General features: G+C 43.3%; 1 protein-coding gene across 1 annotated transcript in view; it reads left to right on the forward strand.

Moving 5' to 3' along the window:
- Ktl (BTB/POZ domain-containing protein Ktl) overlaps window positions 1–13,397 on the forward strand; it is a 55,294-nt gene that overhangs the window by 35,622 nt on the left and 6,275 nt on the right. The gene's annotated exons all lie outside the window — the stretch shown is intronic.

Raw genomic sequence — 13,397 nt, forward strand, 5'->3', positions numbered from 1 at the left:
ACGAAAAGTTTGTTGTTGCTTTGAATGAATTTCTTCACTTGAAGAAATTTTACGATACTGTTGAATTCTTGGAATTTGTTAAAAATTTATGATTTTTGTGTGTAATTTGTGTGTGCATTGCAATTGGGGGGCATATATTTAGAATTGTAACAAAATCTGATGTATGACCTTGCCAAAAGACAATAAAGAATATAATAATAATAAGTGCAGATTTTAAAAGCAGTAAACTCTCTGCCGCTTTCCTCTCGCCCAACGAGGAAGCGGGACGAGTGTTGTTTTTTTCCTACTCCAGTCTTTATTACGCAATACAGCTCAGCGACGCTCTCATTTTAGTTCTTGTCAGATGCTCATTAGTCAGCTGGAGAGGGGAGGCAGATTAATTTGAAGGGGCAGATTCTCGCTTCGCGCTGTTGTTCTCCAAACTTTTATAATTTGCAAACACGACCGGCTGGCTGTCGGCGTCCTTCTTTTCATCCACTTGAACACCAGCTCATTGCTGCTTTTCAACTTGCGCTTTCTGCTCCGCTGCGCAAACAGAAAAAAAGGTAATTGCGGCAGGTGCTCGTCCGTTATGTGGGTCGCAGGTCATTAACGAGAAGGAATAAGCAGATGAGAGAAAATTGCGAGAACTCATGCTCAGCAAATATCTCAGATATAGCAGATAATGACGCCTTTAAAGCACTTCTTGACTAACTCTCCTGTTGATTGTAACTGATAGAATATGCACTTTTATCATTAGAGAGATAAAGGATGAAGAGGACTTATACAAATGAGAAATAGAATTTCAAATCGACAATTTTTTCCAAGCAGAGCGTTGAAAAGATATATCTGGTGCAAGGCACATTTAATCTCATACACTTGTCCCATGATACGTGTGCAAAAAATGCCAGAAATCTTTCCCCTGCTCAATGGCAGATTTTCATGATTGTGGGTCTGCGTGTAATTATTTTGGGGGGTTTTACTAGTGCTCATTAGTTTCCATAAATTTAGCATTTGCGCTAACAATTGAACCCGGCTAGGTTAAATAAATTACACTTGACACGCCCACAGCCCTCGGTAACAATTTTGGGACTAAAGCACGGCGGCAGCGATTATATTCAATATTTTTTAGCTCGTTCTTTTTACTCTACAGTCCACACACCGTGCTCGCTCCAATGATGTTAGTCTAATGAAAAGGTGAGTGCTAGTGCAAGCGCAGCTTTTTCATTAGGTTAATTTCTTTCAGGCACTGCAGGTTGCCTAGGCTGATAGAAAGCCACACTAGCATCCAATAAATGCTACTCTGACCTATTTTGATTTATAGAAGTTGGTTTCACTAATGAAATAATATTATTTCTCTCACTTAAGTGTATTCCCGCCACTTCCTGTTGTTGGCAACGAATCAAACAGTTTTAATCATAATTTTTACGAGCGAGTAGTTCACACAACTAATTTGAGGCCACAAACAGCCAGCAGCCTGTATGCTGAAATTAAAAGATTCATCGGTGGAGCTTGATAGCAAATTCAATAATCCCGACAGACCATAACGTGATTGCGATTTTCACGCCCACTGATCCGGAGGTTCGCAATCAGGGAAGAAGCTGTACCATCAGCCAGCAGGCTGGCTACGTAGAAATGCATAGAGCTGATTAATCAATCAATAGCCTCTATGGATAGATTGACACGGGCTGGATATGGTACGTTGCCGGCGCAAATTAAATCTCCCATTCGCGTTTGATGGAATAAAAAATGAGCCGGCCCGCAGCAGAAGCAGAGCAAACTAATGAAGCCGTCGGCGCGGCATTGCGAGGAAGCAGTCCTAAAAGCGTGTGCAAACAGAAATCTCAATCAACGTCTGGAGCGAGTGGAGCAGGCGGGAGAATAATTCATCCGCGCAGCAGGGGCACGGCCGCCACCTCGGCTGTAGATAAATCAGAAATACGGCACAATAACCATCAGAAAGGGTTGATTTATCGGGATTACTTGTGGAGCCGCGCGTGCTCACAAATCATTCGACGCCAGCTAATTCAGCGGCCGCTCACGTCGGCCAGTTTTGCTGCCTCAGATCCGATCTTTTTCGAAGGGCCCGCCAGACTTCCCTTTGCAGAAAGCAAAACACGGAATCGATCGGGCGGCGGGGGATTTCAGCTAGTTGGGCAAACAGGGTACTCTATGTAAGGGTGCGAGGAACAGGAAACGGGGCGTAGAATGGGGTGGCAGATTCTAGGCCTGTGCTCATTAGCGAGAGTGCAGTTGTGATCATACTTTGCCCATAATTGCAGCCGACTATCCGCCATCGCTCAAGTATTTTTTCGTGCGGTGGATTTATGATGTGACTTTTAACGGTATGACGCAATCTATTTCCATGCACATTGAAATAAATAACTTTTTGCATGATGGATGATTGACAATCTAATAGATTTATCCCTGTGCTATATTTATGCGAATAACGCGAATAACTATTGCTGATGGCAGTTCGTAATGGATACAAAGCCATATTGGCTGATCCATTTAGCGCACGGATATTGCCTCATCCCTGAAAGCCGCATGTACACAAATCAGCTGGTTAGTGGTTTGCACGGAACGTGAGTGGTTGGCTGAATATTTGATAGTTATCGGACTCGTGCGAATGCCGGTAAAAAATCCACTCTAAAAGTCGTTCGACGGAAATCAAAAGGCCGGCTGGCTTTTCGTCCCAATGGCCTTTAAGCGGCGGGTGAAATGCGCCTAAAATCCACGACTCGCGGGCAAAAACGCAGCGCGGGCGGCGTCATTGTATCTGCGCGCAGCGAGCGTGGGATTAGCATTCAATGCAAATCCGGCATCATTCTGTCATTTATCGTGGCGCGCTCGATGGATCGCAGCCCGTCCGCTTCGCCTTCCATCAGCCAGCCAGCGTGATGTATTATGGATTGGCAGCAGAGTGTGTGCGGTGCGCACATTACATACACTTTCTGCTCATTTTTCATTTCTGCTGCGCCCCTGCTCGCGCCGCTTAGTCCCCGTCGGTAGGTCGGTCGGCCAAAAATAAAAAGCGGTATCTTCTGCCGCGTGTCCGAGGTTAAAATCAAACAGGTTGTCGCGCGTCGCTCCTCCGCCGAATCGTGAATAATAGCGTCCGTCTGAGAACCTATAAACACGGTTTTATGGCCGACTATTTTCGAGCAGCACGACTCAGTCAGACTGAGCGCCGCTCCAACTGTCGTGCACACTCAATTGCCGGCTCAACACCCACCCGCATTTTGCGCATCGTTTGCTCCCATTAATAGTTGCGCCTCTGCTGCTTGTCTTGTTTTTGCCTCGAGAAATTAATGCCGTGCTGCATCTCACGATTCTATATGTATGGCGATGTTGTTTGCCGTAACCGCGAGGCGAAATTCCTCGTTTTTCATTTCGCGTTTTTCCTTGTTTGCGCTACACATCGTTTAATTTCTTGTTTGCTTGGCATTCCTCACTTGTCTCTCAGAAAGAAATGAAAGTAGGGTGCTTGACAAGCAGCGTTTTAATATCGCTTCACATCTTTTTCACTCGTGTCTGCTAGAACTCATCTGCCTCTGGAAATTTCCTCTGTCATAATATTATCATCTTTAAAACTCTTTGTGGTTTTTATTGAAAAATACACGTACTAACTAACCATATCGGGAAGATTTTTCCTTTATCCTTTCCTTAATGCTCTTCACCGACACTTTCCCGTGTACAAAGTAAACAGAATAACAAAGATTACGGCACAGGTAGTGATTACTTTATGAAGGAGAGGTCTCATAAGAGTGAGACAAAACTAATTAGCCACCGTCTGTTAAGAGCCGAGGCTAATCCGTTTTTGTCATTTTCTCGCGGTAATTGCAATTCTAGCCCATCTGCAGGGACACACAATTATGGCGAGTAATCCGCGGCCGTGGCGTCCTCCTCGCAATCCCGCCTAATCCAGAGGAGTTTTCCCAGGCGTGTTTGCATAATGAGTCGCTGATAAAAAGGGCTGGTTCAGAAAATGAGGAAAAACTAGAGTGGATCCTCGTGCATAGGCTCAGCTGTTGAAATAAATAAAAGGCGGGAGGAAGCGCGGCCGCATCTCACGTCTGCCCAAGAACGTGCTGCCATCGGAATTATTTATTGGAGTCGGCGAGTGTTTCAGCGCAGGTGAATAAATTTAGTCTCCGCAGCGCAGTAAAATTTTTAGTGCTTTTCACATGATCCTCGGTAACGTATGCGAATTTGCTCTGCTGTCGTATACTGCACGCAGACATTTCAAACGCGCACAGTGCACGACGAGAGGGCTTGCCAACTGCCAAAACGGAAACTATAATATAACGTCCAAGCTTTTCGCTATCCTTTTCCTCCAGCCAGTGACGTCTGCTCTGCGTGCCCATGAGAGTCGTTCCGTGCCTTGTGCCTTCCTCCAAGCAGAGGAAAATTTGAACACGACGAGATAGTGAAAGGTCTACAAGTTTTCTTCATTTCTTGTTTTTGCAGTTGTTAAGCACAAGTCTATATAAAAACAAGCAAGCGGAACAAACTCTTAACTAGAAAAGTCGAGAAGACTTCAATGAAATGTGCGCTCTGATTGCGAGATTTCACGCAGTGTCTCTTTCGATTTTTAGGCTGGAGATAAAATGAAATTTACGATGAGAGGGGAAAAATTAAGCATCAAAGGGCTTGATGAATAGTGTCAGGGGTTCTAGAATTCAGTCGTCAGCACGTTTCAGCGGTAAAAGCTGCGTTCTCTCCTATTTAATATTCTGGGCGATAGCAGCTGCCGTTCAAACTCATTTTGCAACATTTCTCTGAGCCATGTGAAGTGGGGAATTTTACGAGCCTCCAGCAACCGCAGATTACGGCTCGGTGGGTGCGCACTGCAGTCCACCCGCCCGAAAGGCCGACCGACGGTCCGTCCGTTCCGTGCGTCACACGCTCGGGACGTGAATAATTACGCGATAGAAAAAGCGTCTGTGAAGCATAAACGGAGCGCACAACAAAAGTCATGAAATATTCAGTCACGCCTCCGAGATCAGAAACGTGTGCGGCGGCAGGTGGGCCCGCGCGTATCGATCTCTCACCTCACGCTGCCCGCCTGAGAAAGCCTCAACACGTTTTGCACTTGCAAACTGAGACGCATATCACTCTTCGTCACCGCCGCGGCCACAGCGACGAGAGAGAAGGAACAAAGCGATAGAAAGCAGGAGGAAGGACGGCGTTCTGTAAAATAAAAAGTGGGTCGGCCTGCACGGTCGGCAACCCTATAGGGTTGCGGGTTGCCGACCACCTTCTCTAATGTTTCTGGGCCAAAGGCAGCTGCCCTTTAGCCGAGACATTTCATCATTGGCCCTTTTGGTGCCCTACTTGCTGTGAGGTGCTTGATAACTCTTGCAATTTAGATTATAAATGCATGCTTTTCATTTCAAAAAGTTCACATGGAAGGACAACGTTGACGAAGTTTGAGAACTTGCATGTTCTGCTAGCATTGAAATTATTCATCAAAAGATGGAAGCATGTTGAGTTTCTTGAATTTACTGGAGCAGAAAATGTATGCTTTCCTCCCGTCGCCGCTATGCAGTGCAGGGAAATTATTCTTCAATCGTTTTGGAAATCTACTCGCAGCATGAAGCATAAAAAATAAAATTACCATGCTAATGATGATGAAATTTCGGAAATTTCGGTGCCACACTTTTTGTCAACCTTTTCAGTTTTCAGCACTCGGCTGGGTTTCACTCGGCAACCCACGCAACGTGAAAGAGACTGGTGGCAGTTTTTTAGGACAGCGAATACTAATTACTATAGCTCTCGGCGCTTGGCGCCCCTTTCGACCGGCTGAGATTCTGGCTGCAGGGAATGGAAAGTGTCAGATGTCGCTCTAAGGGCCGACTTTCGCCTTTTTTAATCCAGACCGTGAATGATCGAAATTCGAATTAGCCAGATTAATTCAGCGAGGGGCTTGCCGGGTAAGAAAAAGTGCCGCGTCGACTCACAGATTTAGCTGTGGTCGTTTCCTTCCGACTGAGTTCTTCGTGGCAGCAATTTTCCCCCATTAATTACCAGAGATAACACGGGCAATTAAGCTCAAAACAGTATGAAATGACATATATAGTCAAGAAAATGGGAAGCAAATAGCTAGGCAAACTATACGGCATATTGTTTTATTTACAATCTCATTTCACAGGATTAACAGAATCTATTCAAGAGTTTTTTTTTAACAGGACAAAAGATGGATACCATTTTATATTCTTGGCTCTTGCAAGAGGTCCATTAACGAAACAACAATAATCGGATAGAAACAATGTATTTCCGCACTACAATAATTGAATGCGAACCACGTAACAATGAAAATCCAGATTATGCCAAATGTCTTGAAAAATAATTGGCTTGCCCCTGTAGATCAGCTTGATCCATATTCCTCGTCACGATGTATCCAATGGTATGTGCATAGCTTGTGGGGAAAAAATTCCTCCTGGCAAAACATAATATATGATATTCATTTGTAAGAAGTGCTCGCATTAGCATAAACCTTTGGAGCCAATTTGCCCAAAATTTAAAACGGCAACCTGGAACATTACTAAATATTTAAGGAAAATTTATATTGCTGGCAATAGATTTTGCTGAACAGATTCACTTTTAAGCCAAATCTCTTTGTTTTCCAGTTTGCAAAAAATAATATTTGATAGTTAAATTACTCCTCGTTTAGTCTAGTTTGCGCGACGGAAATTTTCACCCGCTGTAATAATCGATGGTACATCAACGTCAAGCAGCGCGCCATGTTAGATGAGTGTGTGAGAAATCGCCAGGTTCTTTTAGTAAGCGCTGCGGCCACCCTTTTTCCGCCTCCTTGGGCCAATCTCTCCTTTTACGATTCTTTTTACGATGAGCGACCCGTATGCAGGCGCGAGAATTAAGAAGCTCGTGCTCCGGGGTTTCCCTGTTCGCAGGCCGAAATTTCCGTTTGTCCCCGAGGTGCCGTTAAGCGAACCGCGCGCTCTCATTCTCTCTCGGTGGCTGCGCCCCTATTTTGCTCCAATTATTTCGACTAATGCTTCGGCCTCTTTCACCAAAGCAATCTCTGCCTCGCAGGAGCCTCATGACCCGTGACGAAGGATGAAAAGAAACACACGCGAGCGAGCGCGTGTATGTGTGCTCTCGTGGCCATTAAAGAAATGAAAATACGCGGCGAGAGAGGCAGCAGCCGACTGTAGAAAGAAAGAATCGCCGCCCACTCATACGTTGCCCGTAATGATTTGCAAATTCTCTCTGAGAGTGCCTTGCCCGGCGCGCTGAAATAGAGACAGAGCGAATTTTCCGCCCCCTCCCTTTCCGCTCCGTGTCTCTCTCTCTCTCTCTCTCTTGGCGTCGGCTCTTCCTTTCTTTTTGCCACGCAGAAGAATGCTTTTTATCGAGACTGCAAATTCAAAGCAAGCGGCCCAAGGATAAATTACTTTTACCTCTCGTGAATATTTAACAACGCTGGAGAGCAGTCTCGCGCTCCTCGCCAGGTGCACAATCCGGTTTTTTTTCTTGCGCCAGCTTTTTGTTTTACGCAATGAATCACTTGCATTCTTCTCACTGTCAGTACCTCTGCGGATGAAATGCTATTATTCGATTCATTTTTCAACTTCGAGTATCCCATTTTTTCAATGCTGACTACTAAGTCCTAATTGCAAATTCGTAAATAGAAAATCACTCCACAATTTCAGTCAAATATTTTGATAGTCTGCCTAGAGTGCCTAGGCCCAAAGATAGCCCCAATGCAAGAAGTTCTTGTTGTACAGTTTAAAGATGTAATATTTTATTAATTAACTTAGTAACTTGACAAAATCGACTCAATTTTTCGTCTCTCACGTTCATGTAGTTTCTGCATGTCATTTTCTTACCATTACTAGGGCATTTATTTTTAAAAAAATATTTTTGGCTGTGATGTTTGAGCTTGATTTTTCAATAAATAAACTTTGCTGACGTTTCTACGGCGATTGGCTGAACCGATTTATGGTTTAAGCACATCAAAAGAATTCATTTAAGGGGATGAATACACAGCAGCAGGAGTCAGTCTTAACTTGTAGCGAAAATACCTTAAAATCGAAAATAAACACTGGCGTCATCTATTGATGGCTTCGAGCACTAAGGTCTTTCGCAACTGGTGGGTTAGTTTACATGAAATTCTCAGACTTGGCAACTGTTAAAAATAACTTTTATTTTTTGCAAAGATAAGAATTGAGGCCAATGGACCAAATTTATTCTCGGCATGTTGCCGCCTAATTGGAGCAGCATGATTAACGTTTATTGTTGCTCTAGTTGCAAATCCTCACACGTCCATGCCGCATAAACCTTGTTTTGTATTCGCAAGCGCGTCGGCGGCGTGTTTTTGCGTCACCCCCGCCATGCAAATGAGGTTCGTCCGTCAACTGGAAAGTTAATTTACAATAATTGTCCGTCACCGCTCAACCACACCACGGTGCCATTATTGTTGCGTCATGCACCGCCTCTTTATTTTCCTCTCGAGTTTACACCCTTTTGTGACGGTGGTGATCAAATTAGCATAGAATTTTCTATTCGTTCCAGTTCCCTAGATCCCTGCATGGCGATAAAATAGCTGGTGAATCGCGAGTCGATCTGCTCTTCATGAACAAAGGATCTCTCTCTCTCTCTCTCTCTCTCTCTCGCTTTGCCTATGCAAATCCAAGGATTGGAATGGAACAATTATGTATGCCATAATTAACATTCCTTTGATGCGATCCGTCAAACTCCGGTTCTGAGGAGGGTTTGAACTCAAGCGAGGTTTTGTTCATGGTTCTGACACATGGTTTATTATACAAAGTATAAAGCTTCCCTGGGGATTTCCAGAATAAATTTGCAGGAGGCCTGTACAGATGATGGAATATCGAGGAGCTTTGTTAAGCCTGTGAAATTTAGATGATTCGTCAAATGAGAACAAATCATGCAATTTTCAATTAAAACTATACTCAAAACCATCAAAAATATGTCTGCTACTTTTTGGGAAAAACACCACACTAAATTTCAATTCGCGACTATGTGTTTTAGTTTGTTGCTCACAAAGCAACACTACTTAGAAACTTAGATCGACAATACTTTTTTTAAATTTTGCTCTCGAAAACTGGTCGATTTTGATACAGTACAAAAATAGGTCAGATAATTTCTACCTAATGCATCATTTTTCCAACAGGCTGCGCAATTTTCTCCGACGCAATTTCTTCAAACGAGCACTTTGACAAGGTTTGTGCCGAAAATAAGGACAGCACGCACAAATAGAGAGACGCGCGCGATCAATCTTTGTAGCAGCAGGCTGCGTGTTTCTTTTTTGTCTCGGCCACTTGGGCGTACCTCTCGTCGTGATTAACCCCCGTGGAAGCTGCAGCCTGGCGCGAAAAACGGCATCATTTATTTGTCGTCGGATTCGCACTCTCTTTCTCACTCGTGGCAACGCACAGAACAATGAGGCCCGTGCGCGAGTGATGCTGTTCCGCACAACGCGAGTGCTCGCCACGGTGCATAACGCTCACTCGCCGGGCCAATGACGTCACGCCCGATATCAACGGCTGCTTTATACATTTCATCTCGGCTCCGCTCGGCACTTTTATTTATTTATTTTATTGTGCGCGCTGCCTGCCTGCATTTTTAATATCACGCCACGCGCGTTTTCCCTCTTTGCAAAATTACGACATGCGTGATGTTTGAAGGGAAAACGCACCGCGCTTTCCGGATATTGTTGTCGACTGCGATGTTTGTTTGCACATGCTGCGGTTTATTGGACAGCACGGGATTACTAAATGTAAAGTCGATCTACGCGCGGCCTTTTCCCTAGCTGCGAATTGTTGAAATTACTCTCTGTGTTGTTGGGAGTATTAAATTTATGTTTTCCTCTTTGATCAAAATCCATTAATTTTTACGATGTTAATATGCAGAGTGTTTGTTCAAAAAGCTTTTTCCATGTTACGTTCCGACGAGCTTTTATCTCAAATGTGTTGATTTTGTTATAACCCTACCTAGAACGTGTCAATGTACCCTTTATTGCGATGGAAATTAATAGAGAGGTATTTTTTCTGAAAAAATATATAATATATATTTATAGCCATTGCATTTCCTTATTTCATTTCTAGTTACAGTTCGAAAAAAAAATACCAGAACTTAAAAGCAATGCTTAATGGGATATATTTTTCTATTAAAGGAACCACTCGAGGAATTTACCATGGTTGAAATGAAACCCGGACATCGTATTTCCTCGTTTCCAAGAGCGTCAATTTACCATTCATGTGTATTTTTATTTTTGAAACAGGCTTCAGATGTTATGCCGAAGCTAGTTGGAAAATAAATGAATGCTCTATTGACATCGAGGAAATACAACGTCCAGTTTTTATTGCAACAAATGTTTTCCTGGTTTTGTTTTTTCACATTTTGTGATCGTTTATCTCCATTTGGTACAATTTTCCAGTTTTTTTGCGTCAATAATTGGAGATTAATAATAAAAAATTCCAAAATTTTTACCCTGCTAATTGTTAGTGCGGTACTTGCAGGTTGCGGATGGAGACCATACTCTTGTGACAAAAGTTAGACCGAATAAGCTACATTTATTTCTAATATTTTTTCTGATTAAAATGCCATTACCATTACAAGACTACAAGTTAGATACATTACTGGAATTTGGTAAGAAATTTCAGATGAAAAGGATTTTCGTTTTCTAGAGAAGCTAACTCCTGATTGGCTATGGATTTAATATTTTTACCCAAAGGAAACTTGAAGGTGAATTTGAATAAAAAGCGAGTCGAAATCTTATCGAGAAACCGATAATATATTCACAACGCATATTCCACTATTTTTTATTCACATTTATTCTCAGTTCAATGCACTGGCAGTAAAACGGTGCGAGCCATTCCCATTTTCCAAGCAGGATGGAGCATCAGATTGGATTGCGCTATAGAGTTTGAGATTTATGGTGTTTCATGATAACTGCTATTGAATATCTCATGAATTGTAAGGAACACGTTGACGGGCATTTTGAATAATCTAAATAGCAGGAAAGTCGCAATGCAATATTTGATTCATGAGCGAGCCATCAAAACAAGACACGCACTCACATTTCATCGGAAGCCGCGAACAACGACGACTTGTTACACCGCGCTGTAAATCGCGTACGAGAGACTGACGAGCTGTACACTGCATTACACTAAGCTGTAGCCCATAAAGGTATGTCGTTCCCAATGGTGCTGTTAGCAATAATGATAATAATGCTGAGTCGGCCGGTTGGCGAGAGAGAACGGGCAGAAGAACTTTATCTCGGATGCACATCCACGCAGCAGAGATATGTATTCGCGGAACATAAACTTTTACCTGCTGTCAAGGGAAGAGACGGCCCAGGCAGCAGAGAAGTTGTTGAAATCCAATACTGCGAGAGAGAGAGAGAGAGAGAGAGAGAGAGAGAGAGAGAGAGACCGCTAGCTGACGCGAACTCTGACCTTGTTATATTATTAATTGAAATCGATCTGCCAGCACGAGGGCCCAAGGGGAAATAAAGAAAAAAGGGCTGAGGATGTTGTTCTTTTTACGGGCGAGCGAGATAGATAAAAAGAGACGGAGAAGTTTTTGTTCTGGCCCGCTGTTAATCAATGTGTTTTATCAAAGACACGCGGGGCGCAGCAGCCGCTCCAGCAATTGTCACCAAGGGAGGCAGACAAGAAGAGACGGCCCTGCTTCGCCAATTAATGCTCCTTAGCGCAAGAGCGTGCGATGTTTTTCCAGGCGGCCCGGCAGATAAAATTGTAATTAACACAGATGGAAAAGCAGTTAAGGCTCGGGGAGTGCAGGGGAAAATGTCCTCTTCAGCGGGGCTGAAAAAGCAGTTGAATAAAATTTCAATAATTAAGCCACCGCACGAGGAGGATTGCAAAGCGGATAAGGAACAAGAAGTAGTAGGGCAACTTGTGTTTGCCTATGATAATTTATGCGCCCCGCAAGTGAGTCCGAATGGACCGCATGCAAATGCGTAAATAAAATATCCTGCTGCGCATGAGCTGCTTGCTGGCTTTTCCTCCTTTTCATCGCTTGCAAATATATACAACAGTGGCCGCTTTTACGTCAGCCCTCTTTCGGTTTCTTTTTATTCTTACGCCGTGAAACTTTCACAGACGTCTGTTCGCGGTTGGTCGAACGGGCGGTCCGCTTCGTGTGTTCTTTGTGACCACCCGACGGAATTGCGATGCGCGTGCCAAGTTTGATTTTTTGCCATTAGTCGCTCTTGAAAGGCGAACGAGAAATTGGCAGGTGTTCGTCGAGGGAAAACGAGGGTTGGAAAACGTTGAACGAGCGATGCTAATGAAAATTCCGCCCTCTGTGCAAAGTTTGATTCGCGTGCGGAAACCAATAAATAACGAATATTGATTATTGGAAGATTTTTTAGTCGATGAAATTTGTTCTCCAGTTTTTGTAAATTAGGATCCCAAAAATAGCGTCCAAAACCAGTAAAACACTTTTTGACAAAAACTGATTGCTGTGCACAAAAAATATACAATTTAACTTGTTTTTCTCTAAAGCTATAATAATGTTAAATATAAATCGGGAATTTCTTTGTAGCTCAAAGATGTTTGTTTTTGAAAAGATTGAATTTTTCCCCAATGAATTTTCCTATTTAGAAGCTAGTTAATAAAACGTTGCAATTAAAATGCTCCAATTTTGTTGCTAGTTTTTTGGTCCTGGAAATAGTATTGAATAAATGGCTGAAATGCCCAAGCATAATTATGGGAAATCGATGTCAACACGAATACATTTAAAAATATTGTGTGGGTTTCAGCAAGTTGGAAAAAGTAGGAATATATTGCATAAAGCAATTAGTTCTCGGTTTTGTATAATTGAATGTCTGCAATATAACTCTCTCCGTCAGCCGAGCTATAGCTGCTGCAAAGTTCCGCCAAACTTTACAATGCAAAATAAACTTTCCACTCACGTGAGAAATTGCATGCCTACATGACATGAATAACTAGGATCGACGCTTCCAACTTGTTGTCGAGAAACAACGCTGGAGTTGATCCAGAATGTACGAAATTCGCATACTCAGCGAGTGCTGCGGATTTTGCTCCGTGCGCTTTCGAGTGCTGCGCGCATTCCGCGAGAACAATCTCGTTTTTATTTCCTTGAGGAAGCTTACTCGGTAAACTAGGAAATAAAGAGTTTCAGGATTCTGCAAATATTTGCCCGGCCGACGCCCGCCTCTTGGCGCTGTGCGTGTATTTGTTTCGCTAAAACTTTTGCTGGAAAAAGTTTTGCGCCTCTCAACATTATCCAGCTTTTGAAACGCACGCTGAGTCGGGAGTTTGGCAACCGCACTGCACGGATGATATGCGCGTTGCCTAACTTTCCGCGCCTCGAAAGGAAAACGGCGACGCAGCTCTATCGAAAGTTGAGAAATTTGCGGCGCAGCCTGATTAAAA

Source organism: Cloeon dipterum, chromosome 4 (genome assembly GCF_949628265.1).
Source record: "Cloeon dipterum chromosome 4, ieCloDipt1.1, whole genome shotgun sequence".
In the NCBI taxonomy this organism is placed as follows: domain Eukaryota; kingdom Metazoa; phylum Arthropoda; class Insecta; order Ephemeroptera; family Baetidae; genus Cloeon; species Cloeon dipterum.